Here is a 19,085-nt window from a genome sequence, read left to right as displayed (position 1 = left end):
CTATTTACCCCCCGCCATACACTCCGCACTGTACATCTTCTATTTACCCCCCGCCATACACTCCGCACTGTACATCTTCTATTTACCCCCCGCCATACACTCCGCACTGTACATCTTCTATTTACCCCCCGCCATACACTCCGCACTGTACATCTTCTATTTACCCCCCGCCATACACTCCGCACTGTACATCTTCTATTTACCCCCCCGCCATACACTCCGCACTGTACATCTTCTATTTACACCCCCCCGCCATTCACTCCGAACTGTACATCTTTTATTTACCCCCCGCCATACACTCCGCACTGTACATCTTCTATTTACCCCCCGCCATACACTCCGCACTGTATATCTTCTATTTACCCCCCGCCATACACTCCGCACTGTACATCTTCTATTTACCCCCCGCCATACACTCCGCACTGTACATCTTCTATTTACCCCCCGCCATACACTCCGCACTATACATCTTCTATTTACCCCCCCATACACTCCGCACTGTACATCTTCTATTTACCCTCCCCCATACACTCCGCACTGTACATCTTCTATTTACCCCCGCCATACACTCCGCACTGTACATCTTCTATTTACCCCCCACCATACACTCCGCCCTGTACATCTTCTATTTACCCCCCGCCATACACACCGCATGTACATCTTCTATTTACCCCCCGCCATTCACTCCGCACTGTACATCTTCTATTTACCCCCCACCATACACTCCGCACTGTACATCTTCTATTTACCCCCCCCCCCGCCATTCACTCCGCACTATACATCTTCCATTTACCCCCCGCCATACACTCCGCACTGTACATCTTCTATTCACCCCCCACCATACACTCCGCACTGTACATCTTCTATTTACCCCCCGCCATACACTCCGCACTGTACATCTTCTATTTACCCCCCCCCCCGCCATTCACTCCGCACTGTACATCTTTTATTTACCCCCCGCCATACACTCCGCACTGTACATCTTCTATTTACCCCCCGCCATTCACTCCGCACTGTACATCTACTATTTACCCCCCACCATACACTCCGCACTGCACATCTTCTATTTACCCCACGCCATTCACTCCGCACTGTACATCTTCTATTTACCCCCCGCCATTCACTCCGCACTGTACATCTTCTATTTACCCCCCCCCCGCCATTCACTCCGCACTATACATCTTCCATTTACCCCCCGCCATACACTCCGCACTGTACATCTTCTATTTACCCCCCACCATACACTCCGCACTGTACATCTTCTATTTACCCCCCGCCATACACTCCGCACTGTACATCTTCTATTTACCCCCCCCCGCCATTCACTCCGCACTGTACATCTTTTATTTACCCCCCGTCATACACTCCGCACTGTACATCTTCTATTTACCCCCCGCCATACACTCCGCACTGTACATCTTCTATTTACCCCCCGCCATACACTCCGCACTGTACATATTCTATTTACCCCCCGCCATACACTCCGCACTGTACATCTTCTATTTACCCCCCCGCCATACACTCCGCACTGTACATCTTCTATTTACCCCCCCGCCATACACTCCGCACTGTACATCTTCTATTTACCCTCCCCGATACACTCCGCACTGTACATCTTCTATTTACCCCCCACCATACACTCCGCCCTGTACATCTTCTATTTACCCCCCGCCATACACACCGCATGTACATCTTCTATTTACCCCCCGCCATTCACTCTGCACTGTACATCTTCTATTTACCCCCCACCATACACTCCGCACTGCACATCTTCTTTTTACCCCCCGCCATTCACTCCGCACTGTACATCTTCTATTTACCCCCCGCCATTCACTCCGCACTGTACATCTTCTATTTACCCCCCCCTTGCCATTCACTCCGCACTATACATCTTCCATTTACCCCCCGCCATTCACTCCGCACTGTACATCTTCTATTTACCCCCCACTATACACTCCGCACTGTACATCTTCTATTTACCCCCTGCCATACACTCCGCACTGTACATCTTCTATTTACCCCCCCCCCCGCCATTCACTCCGCACTGTACATCTTCTATTTACCCCCCCGCCATACACTCCGCACTGTACATCTTCTATTTACACCCCCCCGCCATTCACTCCGAACTGTACATCTTTTATTTACCCCCCGCCATACACTCCGCACTGTACATCTTCTATTTACCCCCCGCCATACACTCCGCACTGTATATCTTCTATTTACCCCCCGCCATACACTCCGCACTGTACATCTTCTATTTACCCCCCGCCATACACTCCGCACTGTACATCTTCTATTTACCCCCCGCCATACACTCCGCACTATACATCTTCTATTTACCCCCCCATACACTCCGCACTGTACATCTTCTATTTACCCTCCCCCATACACTCCGCACTGTACATCTTCTATTTACCCCCGCCATACACTCCGCACTGTACATCTTCTATTTACCCCCCACCATACACTCCGCCCTGTACATCTTCTATTTACCCCCCGCCATACACTCCGCACTGTACATCTTCTATTTACCCCCCACCATACACTCCGCACTGTACATCTTCTATTTACCCCCCGCCATACACTCCGCACTGTACATCTTCTATTTACCCCCCCCCGCCATTCACTCCGCACTGTACATCTTTTATTTACCCCCCGTCATACACTCCGCACTGTACATCTTCTATTTACCCCCCGCCATACACTCCGCACTGTACATCTTCTATTTACCCCCCGCCATACACTCCGCACTGTACATATTCTATTTACCCCCCGCCATACACTCCGCACTGTACATCTTCTATTTACCCCCCCGCCATACACTCCGCACTGTACATCTTCTATTTACCCCCCCGCCATACACTTCGCACTGTACATCTTCTATTTACCCTCCCCGATACACTCCGCACTGTACATCTTCTATTTACCCCCCACCATACACTCCGCCCTGTACATCTTCTATTTACCCCCCGCCATACACACCGCATGTACATCTTCTATTTACCCCCCGCCATTCACTCTGCACTGTACATCTTCTATTTACCCCCCACCATACACTCCGCACTGCACATCTTCTTTTTACCCCCCGCCATTCACTCCGCACTGTACATCTTCTATTTACCCCCCGCCATTCACTCCGCACTGTACATCTTCTATTTACCCCCCCCCTTGCCATTCACTCCGCACTATACATCTTCCATTTACCCCCCGCCATTCACTCCGCACTGTACATCTTCTATTTACCCCCCACTATACACTCCGCACTGTACATCTTCTATTTACCCCCTGCCATACACTCCGCACTGTACATCTTCTATTTACCCCCCCCCCCGCCATTCACTCCGCACTGTACATCTTTTATTTACCCCCCGCCATACACTCCGCACTGTACATCTTCTATTTACCCCCCGCCATACACTCCGCACTGTACATCTTCTATTTACCCCCCGCCATACACTCCGCACTGTACATCTTCTATTTACCCCCCGCCATACACTCCGCACTGTACATCTTCTATTTACCCCCCGCCATACACTCCGCACTGTACATCTTCTATTTACCCCCCGCCATACACTCCGCACTGTACATCTTCTATTTACCCCCCCGCCATACACTCCGCACTGTACATCTTCTATTTACACCCCCCCGCCATTCACTCCGAACTGTACATCTTTTATTTACCCCCCGCCATACACTCCGCACTGTACATCTTCTATTTACCCCCCGCCATACACTCCGCACTGTATATCTTCTATTTACCCCCCGCCATACACTCCGCACTGTACATCTTCTATTTACCCCCCGCCATACACTCCGCACTGTACATCTTCTATTTACCCCCCGCCATACACTCCGCACTATACATCTTCTATTTACCCCCCCATACACTCCGCACTGTACATCTTCTATTTACCCTCCCCCATACACTCCGCACTGTACATCTTCTATTTACCCCCGCCATACACTCCGCACTGTACATCTTCTATTTACCCCCCACCATACACTCCGCCCTGTACATCTTCTATTTACCCCCCGCCATACACACCGCATGTACATCTTCTATTTACCCCCCGCCATTCACTCCGCACTGTACATCTTCTATTTACCCCCCACCATACACTCCGCACTGCACATCTTCTTTTTACCCCCCGCCATTCACTCCGCACTGTACATCTTCTATTTACCCCCCGCCATTCACTCCGCACTGTACATCTTCTATTTACCCCCCCCTTGCCATTCACTCCGCACTATACATCTTCCATTTACCCCCCGCCATTCACTCCGCACTGTACATCTTCTATTTACCCCCCGCCATACACTCCGCACTGTACATCTTCTATTTACCCCCCGCCATACACTCCGCACTGTATATCTTCTATTTACCCCCCGCCATACACTCCGCACTGTACATCTTCTATTTACCCCCCGCCATACACTCCGCACTGTACATCTTCTATTTACCCCCCGCCATACACTCCGCACTATACATCTTCTATTTACCCCCCCATACACTCCGCACTGTACATCTTCTATTTACCCCCACCATACACTCCGCACTGTACATCTTCTATTTACCCCCCGCCATACATCTTCTATTTACCTCCCGCCATACACTCCGCACTGTACATCTTCTATTTACCCCCCGCCATACACTCCGCACTGTACATCTTCTATTTACCCCCCGCCATACACTCCGCACTGTACATCTTCTATTTACCCCCCGCCATACACTCCGCACTGTACATCTTCTATTTACCCCCCGCCATACACTCCGCACTGTATATCTTCTATTTACCCCCCGCCATACACTCCGCACTGTACATCTTCTATTTACCCCCCGCCATACACTCCGCACTGTACATCTTCTATTTACCCCCCGCCATACACTCCGCACTATACATCTTCTATTTACCCCCCCATACACTCCGCACTGTACATCTTCTATTTACCCCCACCATACACTCCGCACTGTACATCTTCTATTTACCCCCCGCCATACATCTTCTATTTACCTCCCGCCATACACTCCGCACTGTACATCTTCTATTTACCCCCCGCCATACACTCCGCACTGTACATCTTCTATTTACCCCCCGCCATACACTCCGCACTGTACATATTCTATTTACCCCCCCGCCATACACTCCGCCCTGTACATCTTCTATTTACCCCCCGCCATTCACACCGCACTGTACATCTTCTATTTACCCCCCGCCATACACTCCGCACTGTACATCTTCTATTTACCCCCACCATACACTCCGCACTGCACATCTTCTATTTACCCCCCGCCATTCACTCCGCACTGTACATCTTCTATTCACCCCCCACCATACACTCCGCACTGTACATCTTCTATTTACCCCCCGCCATACACTCCGCACTGTACATCTTCTATTTACCCCCCCCCCCGCCATTCACTCCGCACTGTACATCTTTTATTTACCCCCCGCCATACACTCCGCACTGTACATCTTCTATTTACCCCCCGCCATTCACTCCGCACTGTACATCTACTATTTACCCCCCACCATACACTCCGCACTGCACATCTTCTATTTACCCCACGCCATTCACTCCGCACTGTACATCTTCTATTTACCCCCCGCCATTCACTCCGCACTGTACATCTTCTATTTACCCCCCCCCCGCCATTCACTCCGCACTATACATCTTCCATTTACCCCCCGCCATACACTCCGCACTGTACATCTTCTATTTACCCCCCACCATACACTCCGCACTGTACATCTTCTATTTACCCCCCGCCATACACTCCGCACTGTACATCTTCTATTTACCCCCCCCCGCCATTCACTCCGCACTGTACATCTTTTATTTACCCCCCGTCATACACTCCGCACTGTACATCTTCTATTTACCCCCCGCCATACACTCCGCACTGTACATCTTCTATTTACCCCCCGCCATACACTCCGCACTGTACATATTCTATTTACCCCCCGCCATACACTCCGCACTGTACATCTTCTATTTACCCCCCCGCCATACACTCCGCACTGTACATCTTCTATTTACCCCCCCGCCATACACTCCGCACTGTACATCTTCTATTTACCCTCCCCGATACACTCCGCACTGTACATCTTCTATTTACCCCCCACCATACACTCCGCCCTGTACATCTTCTATTTACCCCCCGCCATACACACCGCATGTACATCTTCTATTTACCCCCCGCCATTCACTCTGCACTGTACATCTTCTATTTACCCCCCACCATACACTCCGCACTGCACATCTTCTTTTTACCCCCCGCCATTCACTCCGCACTGTACATCTTCTATTTACCCCCCGCCATTCACTCCGCACTGTACATCTTCTATTTACCCCCCCCTTGCCATTCACTCCGCACTATACATCTTCCATTTACCCCCCGCCATTCACTCCGCACTGTACATCTTCTATTTACCCCCCACTATACACTCCGCACTGTACATCTTCTATTTACCCCCTGCCATACACTCCGCACTGTACATCTTCTATTTACCCCCCCCCCCGCCATTCACTCCGCACTGTACATCTTCTATTTACCCCCCCGCCATACACTCCGCACTGTACATCTTCTATTTACACCCCCCCGCCATTCACTCCGAACTGTACATCTTTTATTTACCCCCCGCCATACACTCCGCACTGTACATCTTCTATTTACCCCCCGCCATACACTCCGCACTGTATATCTTCTATTTACCCCCCGCCATACACTCCGCACTGTACATCTTCTATTTACCCCCCGCCATACACTCCGCACTGTACATCTTCTATTTACCCCCCGCCATACACTCCGCACTATACATCTTCTATTTACCCCCCCATACACTCCGCACTGTACATCTTCTATTTACCCTCCCCCATACACTCCGCACTGTACATCTTCTATTTACCCCCGCCATACACTCCGCACTGTACATCTTCTATTTACCCCCCACCATACACTCCGCCCTGTACATCTTCTATTTACCCCCCGCCATACACTCCGCACTGTACATCTTCTATTTACCCCCCACCATACACTCCGCACTGTACATCTTCTATTTACCCCCCGCCATACACTCCGCACTGTACATCTTCTATTTACCCCCCCCCGCCATTCACTCCGCACTGTACATCTTTTATTTACCCCCCGTCATACACTCCGCACTGTACATCTTCTATTTACCCCCCGCCATACACTCCGCACTGTACATCTTCTATTTACCCCCCGCCATACACTCCGCACTGTACATATTCTATTTACCCCCCGCCATACACTCCGCACTGTACATCTTCTATTTACCCCCCCGCCATACACTCCGCACTGTACATCTTCTATTTACCCCCCCGCCATACACTTCGCACTGTACATCTTCTATTTACCCTCCCCGATACACTCCGCACTGTACATCTTCTATTTACCCCCCACCATACACTCCGCCCTGTACATCTTCTATTTACCCCCCGCCATACACACCGCATGTACATCTTCTATTTACCCCCCGCCATTCACTCTGCACTGTACATCTTCTATTTACCCCCCACCATACACTCCGCACTGCACATCTTCTTTTTACCCCCCGCCATTCACTCCGCACTGTACATCTTCTATTTACCCCCCGCCATTCACTCCGCACTGTACATCTTCTATTTACCCCCCCCCTTGCCATTCACTCCGCACTATACATCTTCCATTTACCCCCCGCCATTCACTCCGCACTGTACATCTTCTATTTACCCCCCACTATACACTCCGCACTGTACATCTTCTATTTACCCCCTGCCATACACTCCGCACTGTACATCTTCTATTTACCCCCCCCCCCGCCATTCACTCCGCACTGTACATCTTTTATTTACCCCCCGCCATACACTCCGCACTGTACATCTTCTATTTACCCCCCGCCATACACTCCGCACTGTACATCTTCTATTTACCCCCCGCCATACACTCCGCACTGTACATCTTCTATTTACCCCCCGCCATACACTCCGCACTGTACATCTTCTATTTACCCCCCGCCATACACTCCGCACTGTACATCTTCTATTTACCCCCCGCCATACACTCCGCACTGTACATCTTCTATTTACCCCCCCGCCATACACTCCGCACTGTACATCTTCTATTTACACCCCCCCGCCATTCACTCCGAACTGTACATCTTTTATTTACCCCCCGCCATACACTCCGCACTGTACATCTTCTATTTACCCCCCGCCATACACTCCGCACTGTATATCTTCTATTTACCCCCCGCCATACACTCCGCACTGTACATCTTCTATTTACCCCCCGCCATACACTCCGCACTGTACATCTTCTATTTACCCCCCGCCATACACTCCGCACTATACATCTTCTATTTACCCCCCCATACACTCCGCACTGTACATCTTCTATTTACCCTCCCCCATACACTCCGCACTGTACATCTTCTATTTACCCCCGCCATACACTCCGCACTGTACATCTTCTATTTACCCCCCACCATACACTCCGCCCTGTACATCTTCTATTTACCCCCCGCCATACACACCGCATGTACATCTTCTATTTACCCCCCGCCATTCACTCCGCACTGTACATCTTCTATTTACCCCCCACCATACACTCCGCACTGCACATCTTCTTTTTACCCCCCGCCATTCACTCCGCACTGTACATCTTCTATTTACCCCCCGCCATTCACTCCGCACTGTACATCTTCTATTTACCCCCCCCTTGCCATTCACTCCGCACTATACATCTTCCATTTACCCCCCGCCATTCACTCCGCACTGTACATCTTCTATTTACCCCCCGCCATACACTCCGCACTGTACATCTTCTATTTACCCCCCGCCATACACTCCGCACTGTATATCTTCTATTTACCCCCCGCCATACACTCCGCACTGTACATCTTCTATTTACCCCCCGCCATACACTCCGCACTGTACATCTTCTATTTACCCCCCGCCATACACTCCGCACTATACATCTTCTATTTACCCCCCCATACACTCCGCACTGTACATCTTCTATTTACCCCCACCATACACTCCGCACTGTACATCTTCTATTTACCCCCCGCCATACATCTTCTATTTACCTCCCGCCATACACTCCGCACTGTACATCTTCTATTTACCCCCCGCCATACACTCCGCACTGTACATCTTCTATTTACCCCCCGCCATACACTCCGCACTGTACATCTTCTATTTACCCCCCGCCATACACTCCGCACTGTACATCTTCTATTTACCCCCCGCCATACACTCCGCACTGTATATCTTCTATTTACCCCCCGCCATACACTCCGCACTGTACATCTTCTATTTACCCCCCGCCATACACTCCGCACTGTACATCTTCTATTTACCCCCCGCCATACACTCCGCACTATACATCTTCTATTTACCCCCCCATACACTCCGCACTGTACATCTTCTATTTACCCCCACCATACACTCCGCACTGTACATCTTCTATTTACCCCCCGCCATACATCTTCTATTTACCTCCCGCCATACACTCCGCACTGTACATCTTCTATTTACCCCCCGCCATACACTCCGCACTGTACATCTTCTATTTACCCCCCGCCATACACTCCGCACTGTACATATTCTATTTACCCCCCCGCCATACACTCCGCCCTGTACATCTTCTATTTACCCCCCGCCATTCACACCGCACTGTACATCTTCTATTTACCCCCCGCCATACACTCCGCACTGTACATCTTCTATTTACCCCCACCATACACTCCGCACTGCACATCTTCTATTTACCCCCCGCCATTCACTCCGCACTGTACATCTTCTATTTACCCCCCACCATACACTCCGCACTGCACATCTTCAATTTACCCCCGCCATTTACTCCGCACTGTACATCTTCTATTTACCCCCCGCCATTCACTCCGCACTGTACATCTTCTATTTACCCCCCCCCCCCCGCCATTCACTCCGCACTATACATCTTCCATTTACCCCCCGCCATACACTCCGCACTGTACATCTTCTATTTACCCCCCACCATACACTCCGCACTGTACATCTTCTATTTACCCCCCGCCATACACTCCGCACTGTACATCTTCTATTTACCCCCCCCCGCCATTCACTCCGCACTGTACATCTTTTATTTACCCCCCGCCATACACTCCGCACTGTACATCTTCTATTTACCCCCCGCCATACACTCCGCACTGTACATCTTCTATTTACCCCCCGCCATACACACCGCACTGTACATCTTCTATTTACCCCCGCCATACACTCCGCACTGTACATCTTCTATTTACCCCCTGCCATACACTCCGCACTGTACATCTTCTATTTACCCCCCGCCATACACTACGCACTGTACATCTTCTATTTACCCCCCGCCATACACTCCGCACTGTACATCTTCTATTTACCCCCCGCCATACACTCCGCACTGTACATCTTCTATTTACCCCCCGCCATACACTCCGCACTGTACATCTTCTATTTACCCCCCGCCATACACTCCGCACTGTACATCTTCTATTTACCCCCCCGCCATACACTCCGCACTGTACATCTTCTATTTACACCCCCCCGCCATTCACTCCGAACTGTACATCTTTTATTTACCCCCCGCCATACACTCCGCACTGTACATCTTCTATTTACCCCCCGCCATACACTCCGCACTGTATATCTTCTATTTACCCCCCGCCATACACTCCGCACTGTACATCTTCTATTTACCCCCCGCCATACACTCCGCACTGTACATCTTCTATTTACCCCCCGCCATACACTCCGCACTATACATCTTCTATTTACCCCCCCATACACTCCGCACTGTACATCTTCTATTTACCCTCCCCCATACACTCCGCACTGTACATCTTCTATTTACCCCCGCCATACACTCCGCACTGTACATCTTCTATTTACCCCCCACCATACACTCCGCCCTGTACATCTTCTATTTACCCCCCGCCATACACACCGCATGTACATCTTCTATTTACCCCCCGCCATTCACTCCGCACTGTACATCTTCTATTTACCCCCCACCATACACTCCGCACTGCACATCTTCTTTTTACCCCCCGCCATTCACTCCGCACTGTACATCTTCTATTTACCCCCCGCCATTCACTCCGCACTGTACATCTTCTATTTACCCCCCCCTTGCCATTCACTCCGCACTATACATCTTCCATTTACCCCCCGCCATTCACTCCGCACTGTACATCTTCTATTTACCCCCCGCCATACACTCCGCACTGTACATCTTCTATTTACCCCCCGCCATACACTCCGCACTGTATATCTTCTATTTACCCCCCGCCATACACTCCGCACTGTACATCTTCTATTTACCCCCCGCCATACACTCCGCACTGTACATCTTCTATTTACCCCCCGCCATACACTCCGCACTATACATCTTCTATTTACCCCCCCATACACTCCGCACTGTACATCTTCTATTTACCCCCACCATACACTCCGCACTGTACATCTTCTATTTACCCCCCGCCATACATCTTCTATTTACCTCCCGCCATACACTCCGCACTGTACATCTTCTATTTACCCCCCGCCATACACTCCGCACTGTACATCTTCTATTTACCCCCCGCCATACACTCCGCACTGTACATCTTCTATTTACCCCCCGCCATACACTCCGCACTGTACATCTTCTATTTACCCCCCGCCATACACTCCGCACTGTATATCTTCTATTTACCCCCCGCCATACACTCCGCACTGTACATCTTCTATTTACCCCCCGCCATACACTCCGCACTGTACATCTTCTATTTACCCCCCGCCATACACTCCGCACTATACATCTTCTATTTACCCCCCCATACACTCCGCACTGTACATCTTCTATTTACCCCCACCATACACTCCGCACTGTACATCTTCTATTTACCCCCCGCCATACATCTTCTATTTACCTCCCGCCATACACTCCGCACTGTACATCTTCTATTTACCCCCCGCCATACACTCCGCACTGTACATCTTCTATTTACCCCCCGCCATACACTCCGCACTGTACATATTCTATTTACCCCCCCGCCATACACTCCGCCCTGTACATCTTCTATTTACCCCCCGCCATTCACACCGCACTGTACATCTTCTATTTACCCCCCGCCATACACTCCGCACTGTACATCTTCTATTTACCCCCACCATACACTCCGCACTGCACATCTTCTATTTACCCCCCGCCATTCACTCCGCACTGTACATCTTCTATTCACCCCCCACCATACACTCCGCACTGTACATCTTCTATTTACCCCCCGCCATACACTCCGCACTGTACATCTTCTATTTACCCCCCCCCCCGCCATTCACTCCGCACTGTACATCTTTTATTTACCCCCCGCCATACACTCCGCACTGTACATCTTCTATTTACCCCCCGCCATTCACTCCGCACTGTACATCTACTATTTACCCCCCACCATACACTCCGCACTGCACATCTTCTATTTACCCCACGCCATTCACTCCGCACTGTACATCTTCTATTTACCCCCCGCCATTCACTCCGCACTGTACATCTTCTATTTACCCCCCCCCCGCCATTCACTCCGCACTATACATCTTCCATTTACCCCCCGCCATACACTCCGCACTGTACATCTTCTATTTACCCCCCACCATACACTCCGCACTGTACATCTTCTATTTACCCCCCGCCATACACTCCGCACTGTACATCTTCTATTTACCCCCCCCCGCCATTCACTCCGCACTGTACATCTTTTATTTACCCCCCGTCATACACTCCGCACTGTACATCTTCTATTTACCCCCCGCCATACACTCCGCACTGTACATCTTCTATTTACCCCCCGCCATACACTCCGCACTGTACATATTCTATTTACCCCCCGCCATACACTCCGCACTGTACATCTTCTATTTACCCCCCCGCCATACACTCCGCACTGTACATCTTCTATTTACCCCCCCGCCATACACTCCGCACTGTACATCTTCTATTTACCCTCCCCGATACACTCCGCACTGTACATCTTCTATTTACCCCCCACCATACACCCCGCCCTGTACATCTTCTATTTACCCCCCGCCATACACACCGCATGTACATCTTCTATTTACCCCCCGCCATTCACTCTGCACTGTACATCTTCTATTTACCCCCCACCATACACTCCGCACTGCACATCTTCTTTTTACCCCCCGCCATTCACTCCGCACTGTACATCTTCTATTTACCCCCCGCCATTCACTCCGCACTGTACATCTTCTATTTACCCCCCCCTTGCCATTCACTCCGCACTATACATCTTCCATTTACCCCCCGCCATTCACTCCGCACTGTACATCTTCTATTTACCCCCCACTATACACTCCGCACTGTACATCTTCTATTTACCCCCTGCCATACACTCCGCACTGTACATCTTCTATTTACCCCCCCCCCCGCCATTCACTCCGCACTGTACATCTTCTATTTACCCCCCCGCCATACACTCCGCACTGTACATCTTCTATTTACACCCCCCCGCCATTCACTCCGAACTGTACATCTTTTATTTACCCCCCGCCATACACTCCGCACTGTACATCTTCTATTTACCCCCCGCCATACACTCCGCACTGTATATCTTCTATTTACCCCCCGCCATACACTCCGCACTGTACATCTTCTATTTACCCCCCGCCATACACTCCGCACTGTACATCTTCTATTTACCCCCCGCCATACACTCCGCACTATACATCTTCTATTTACCCCCCCATACACTCCGCACTGTACATCTTCTATTTACCCTCCCCCATACACTCCGCACTGTACATCTTCTATTTACCCCCGCCATACACTCCGCACTGTACATCTTCTATTTACCCCCCACCATACACTCCGCCCTGTACATCTTCTATTTACCCCCCGCCATACACTCCGCACTGTACATCTTCTATTTACCCCCCACCATACACTCCGCACTGTACATCTTCTATTTACCCCCCGCCATACACTCCGCACTGTACATCTTCTATTTACCCCCCCCCGCCATTCACTCCGCACTGTACATCTTTTATTTACCCCCCGTCATACACTCCGCACTGTACATCTTCTATTTACCCCCCGCCATACACTCCGCACTGTACATCTTCTATTTACCCCCCGCCATACACTCCGCACTGTACATATTCTATTTACCCCCGCCATACACTCCGCACTGTACATCTTCTATTTACCCCCCCGCCATACACTCCGCACTGTACATCTTCTATTTACCCCCCCGCCATACACTTCGCACTGTACATCTTCTATTTACCCTCCCCGATACACTCCGCACTGTACATCTTCTATTTACCCCCCACCATACACTCCGCCCTGTACATCTTCTATTTACCCCCCGCCATACACACCGCATGTACATCTTCTATTTACCCCCCGCCATTCACTCTGCACTGTACATCTTCTATTTACCCCCCACCATACACTCCGCACTGCACATCTTCTTTTTACCCCCCGCCATTCACTCCGCACTGTACATCTTCTATTTACCCCCCGCCATTCACTCCGCACTGTACATCTTCTATTTACCCCCCCCCTTGCCATTCACTCCGCACTATACATCTTCCATTTACCCCCCGCCATTCACTCCGCACTGTACATCTTCTATTTACCCCCCACTATACACTCCGCACTGTACATCTTCTATTTACCCCCTGCCATACACTCCGCACTGTACATCTTCTATTTACCCCCCCCCCCGCCATTCACTCCGCACTGTACATCTTTTATTTACCCCCCGCCATACACTCCGCACTGTACATCTTCTATTTACCCCCCGCCATACACTCCGCACTGTACATCTTCTATTTACCCCCCGCCATACACTCCGCACTGTACATCTTCTATTTACCCCCCGCCATACACTCCGCACTGTACATCTTCTATTTACCCCCCGCCATACACTCCGCACTGTACATCTTCTATTTACCCCCCGCCATACACTCCGCACTGTACATCTTCTATTTACCCCCCCGCCATACACTCCGCACTGTACATCTTCTATTTACACCCCCCCGCCATTCACTCCGAACTGTACATCTTTTATTTACCCCCCGCCATACACTCCGCACTGTACATCTTCTATTTACCCCCCGCCATACACTCCGCACTGTATATCTTCTATTTACCCCCCGCCATACACTCCGCACTGTACATCTTCTATTTACCCCCCGCCATACACTCCGCACTGTACATCTTCTATTTACCCCCCGCCATACACTCCGCACTATACATCTTCTATTTACCCCCCCATACACTCCGCACTGTACATCTTCTATTTACCCTCCCCCATACACTCCGCACTGTACATCTTCTATTTACCCCCGCCATACACTCCGCACTGTACATCTTCTATTTACCCCCCACCATACACTCCGCCCTGTACATCTTCTATTTACCCCCCGCCATACACACCGCATGTACATCTTCTATTTACCCCCCGCCATTCACTCCGCACTGTACATCTTCTATTTACCCCCCACCATACACTCCGCACTGCACATCTTCTTTTTACCCCCCGCCATTCACTCCGCACTGTACATCTTCTATTTACCCCCCGCCATTCACTCCGCACTGTACATCTTCTATTTACCCCCCCCTTGCCATTCACTCCGCACTATACATCTTCCATTTACCCCCCGCCATTCACTCCGCACTGTACATCTTCTATTTACCCCCCGCCATACACTCCGCACTGTACATCTTCTATTTACCCCCCGCCATACACTCCGCACTGTATATCTTCTATTTACCCCCCGCCATACACTCCGCACTGTACATCTTCTATTTACCCCCCGCCATACACTCCGCACTGTACATCTTCTATTTACCCCCCGCCATACACTCCGCACTATACATCTTCTATTTACCCCCCCATACACTCCGCACTGTACATCTTCTATTTACCCCCACCATACACTCCGCACTGTACATCTTCTATTTACCCCCCGCCATACATCTTCTATTTACCTCCCGCCATACACTCCGCACTGTACATCTTCTATTTACCCCCCGCCATACACTCCGCACTGTACATCTTCTATTTACCCCCCGCCATACACTCCGCACTGTACATCTTCTATTTACCCCCCGCCATACACTCCGCACTGTACATCTTCTATTTACCCCCCGCCATACACTCCGCACTGTATATCTTCTATTTACCCCCCGCCATACACTCCGCACTGTACATCTTCTATTTACCCCCCGCCATACACTCCGCACTGTACATCTTCTATTTACCCCCCGCCATACACTCCGCACTATACATCTTCTATTTACCCCCCCATACACTCCGCACTGTACATCTTCTATTTACCCCCACCATACACTCCGCACTGTACATCTTCTATTTACCCCCCGCCATACATCTTCTATTTACCTCCCGCCATACACTCCGCACTGTACATCTTCTATTTACCCCCCGCCATACACTCCGCACTGTACATCTTCTATTTACCCCCCGCCATACACTCCGCACTGTACATATTCTATTTACCCCCCCGCCATACACTCCGCCCTGTACATCTTCTATTTACCCCCCGCCATTCACACCGCACTGTACATCTTCTATTTACCCCCCGCCATACACTCCGCACTGTACATCTTCTATTTACCCCCACCATACACTCCGCACTGCACATCTTCTATTTACCCCCCGCCATTCACTCCGCACTGTACATCTTCTATTTACCCCCCACCATACACTCCGCACTGCACATCTTCAATTTACCCCCGCCATTTACTCCGCACTGTACATCTTCTATTTACCCCCCGCCATTCACTCCGCACTGTACATCTTCTATTTACCCCCCCCCCCCCGCCATTCACTCCGCACTATACATCTTCCATTTACCCCCCGCCATACACTCCGCACTGTACATCTTCTATTTACCCCCCACCATACACTCCGCACTGTACATCTTCTATTTACCCCCCGCCATACACTCCGCACTGTACATCTTCTATTTACCCCCCCCCGCCATTCACTCCGCACTGTACATCTTTTATTTACCCCCCGCCATACACTCCGCACTGTACATCTTCTATTTACCCCCCGCCATACACTCCGCACTGTACATCTTCTATTTACCCCCCGCCATACACACCGCACTGTACATCTTCTATTTACCCCCGCCATACACTCCGCACTGTACATCTTCTATTTACCCCCTGCCATACACTCCGCACTGTACATCTTCTATTTACCCCCCGCCATACACTACGCACTGTACATCTTCTATTTACCCCCCGCCATACACTCCGCACTGTACATCTTCTATTTACCCCCCGCCATACACTCCGCACTGTACATCTTCTATTTACCTCCCGCCATACACTCCGCACTGTACATCTTCTATTTACCCCCCCCCCGCCATTCACTCCGCACTGTACATCTTTTATTTACCCCCCGCCATACACTCCGCACTGTACATCTTCTATTTACCCCCCGCCATACACTCCGCACTGTACATCTTCTATTTACCCCCCGCCATACACACCGCACTGTACATCTTCTATTTACCCCCCGCCATTCACTCCGCACTGTACATCTTCTATTTACCCCCCACCATACACTCCGCACTGTACATCTTCTATTTACCCCCCCCGCCATTCACTCCGCACTATACATCTTCCATTTACCCCCTGCCATACACTCCGCACTGTACATCTTCTATTTACCCCCCACCATACACTCCGCACTGTACATCTTCTATTTACCTCCCGCCATACACTCCGCACTGTACATCTTCTATTTACCCCCCCCCCGCCATTCACTCCGCACTGTACATCTTTTATTTACCCCCCGCCATACACTCCGCACTGTACATCTTCTATTTACCCCCCGCCATACACTCCGCACTGTACATCTTCTATTTACCCCCCGCCATACACACCGCACTGTACATCTTCTATTTACCCCCGCCATACACTCCGCACTGTACATCTTCTATTTACCCCCTGCCATACACTCCGCACTGTACATCTTTTATTTACCCCCCGCCATACACTACGCACTGTACATCTTCTATTTACCCCCCGCCATACACTCCGCACTGTACATCTTCTATTTACCCCCCGCCATACACTCCGCACTGTACATCTTCTATGTACCCCCCGCCATTCACTCCGCACTGTACATCCTCTATTTACCCCCCACCATACACTCCGCACTGCACATCTTCTATTTACCCCACGCCATTCACTCCGCACTGTACATCTTCTATTTACCCCCCGCCATTCACTCCGCACTGTACATCTTCTATTTACCCCCCCCCCCCGCCATTCACTCCGCACTATGCATCTTCCATTTACCCCCCGCCATACACTCCGCACTGTACATCTTCTATTTACCCCCCACCATACACTCCGCACTGTACATCTTCTATTTACCCCCCGCCATACACTCCGCACTGTACATCTTCTATTTACCCCCCCCGCCATTCACTCCGCACTGTACATCTTTTATTTACCCCCCGTCATACACTCCGCACTGTACATCTTCTATTTACCCCCCGCCATACACTCCGCACTGTACATCTTCTATTTACCCCCCGCCATACACTCCGCACTGTACATATTCTATTTACCCCCCGCCATACACTCCGCACTGTACATCTTCTATTACCCCCCCGCCATACACTCCGCACTGTACATCTTCTATTTACCCCCCCGCCATACACTCCGCACTGTACATCTTCTATTTACCCTCCCCCATACACTCCGCACTGTACATCTTCTATTTACCCCCGCCATACACTCCGCACTGTACATCTTCTATTTACCCCCCACCATACACTCCGCCCTGTACATCTTCTATTTACCCCCCGCCATACACACCGCATGTACATCTTCTATTTACCCCCCGCCATTCACTCCGCACTGTACATCTTCTATTTACCCCCCACCATACACTCCGCACTGCACATCTTCTTTTTACCCCCCGCCATTCACTCCGCACTGTACATCTTCTATTTACCCCCCGCCATTCACTCCGCACTGTACATCTTCTATTTACCCCCCCCTTGCCATTCAC

The sequence above is a fragment of the Pelophylax lessonae genome (genome assembly GCF_965119305.1).
Source record: "Pelophylax lessonae genome assembly, chromosome: 10".
In the NCBI taxonomy this organism is placed as follows: Eukaryota; Metazoa; Chordata; class Amphibia; order Anura; family Ranidae; genus Pelophylax; species Pelophylax lessonae.
Note: the sequence above shows the minus strand (reverse complement) of the source record.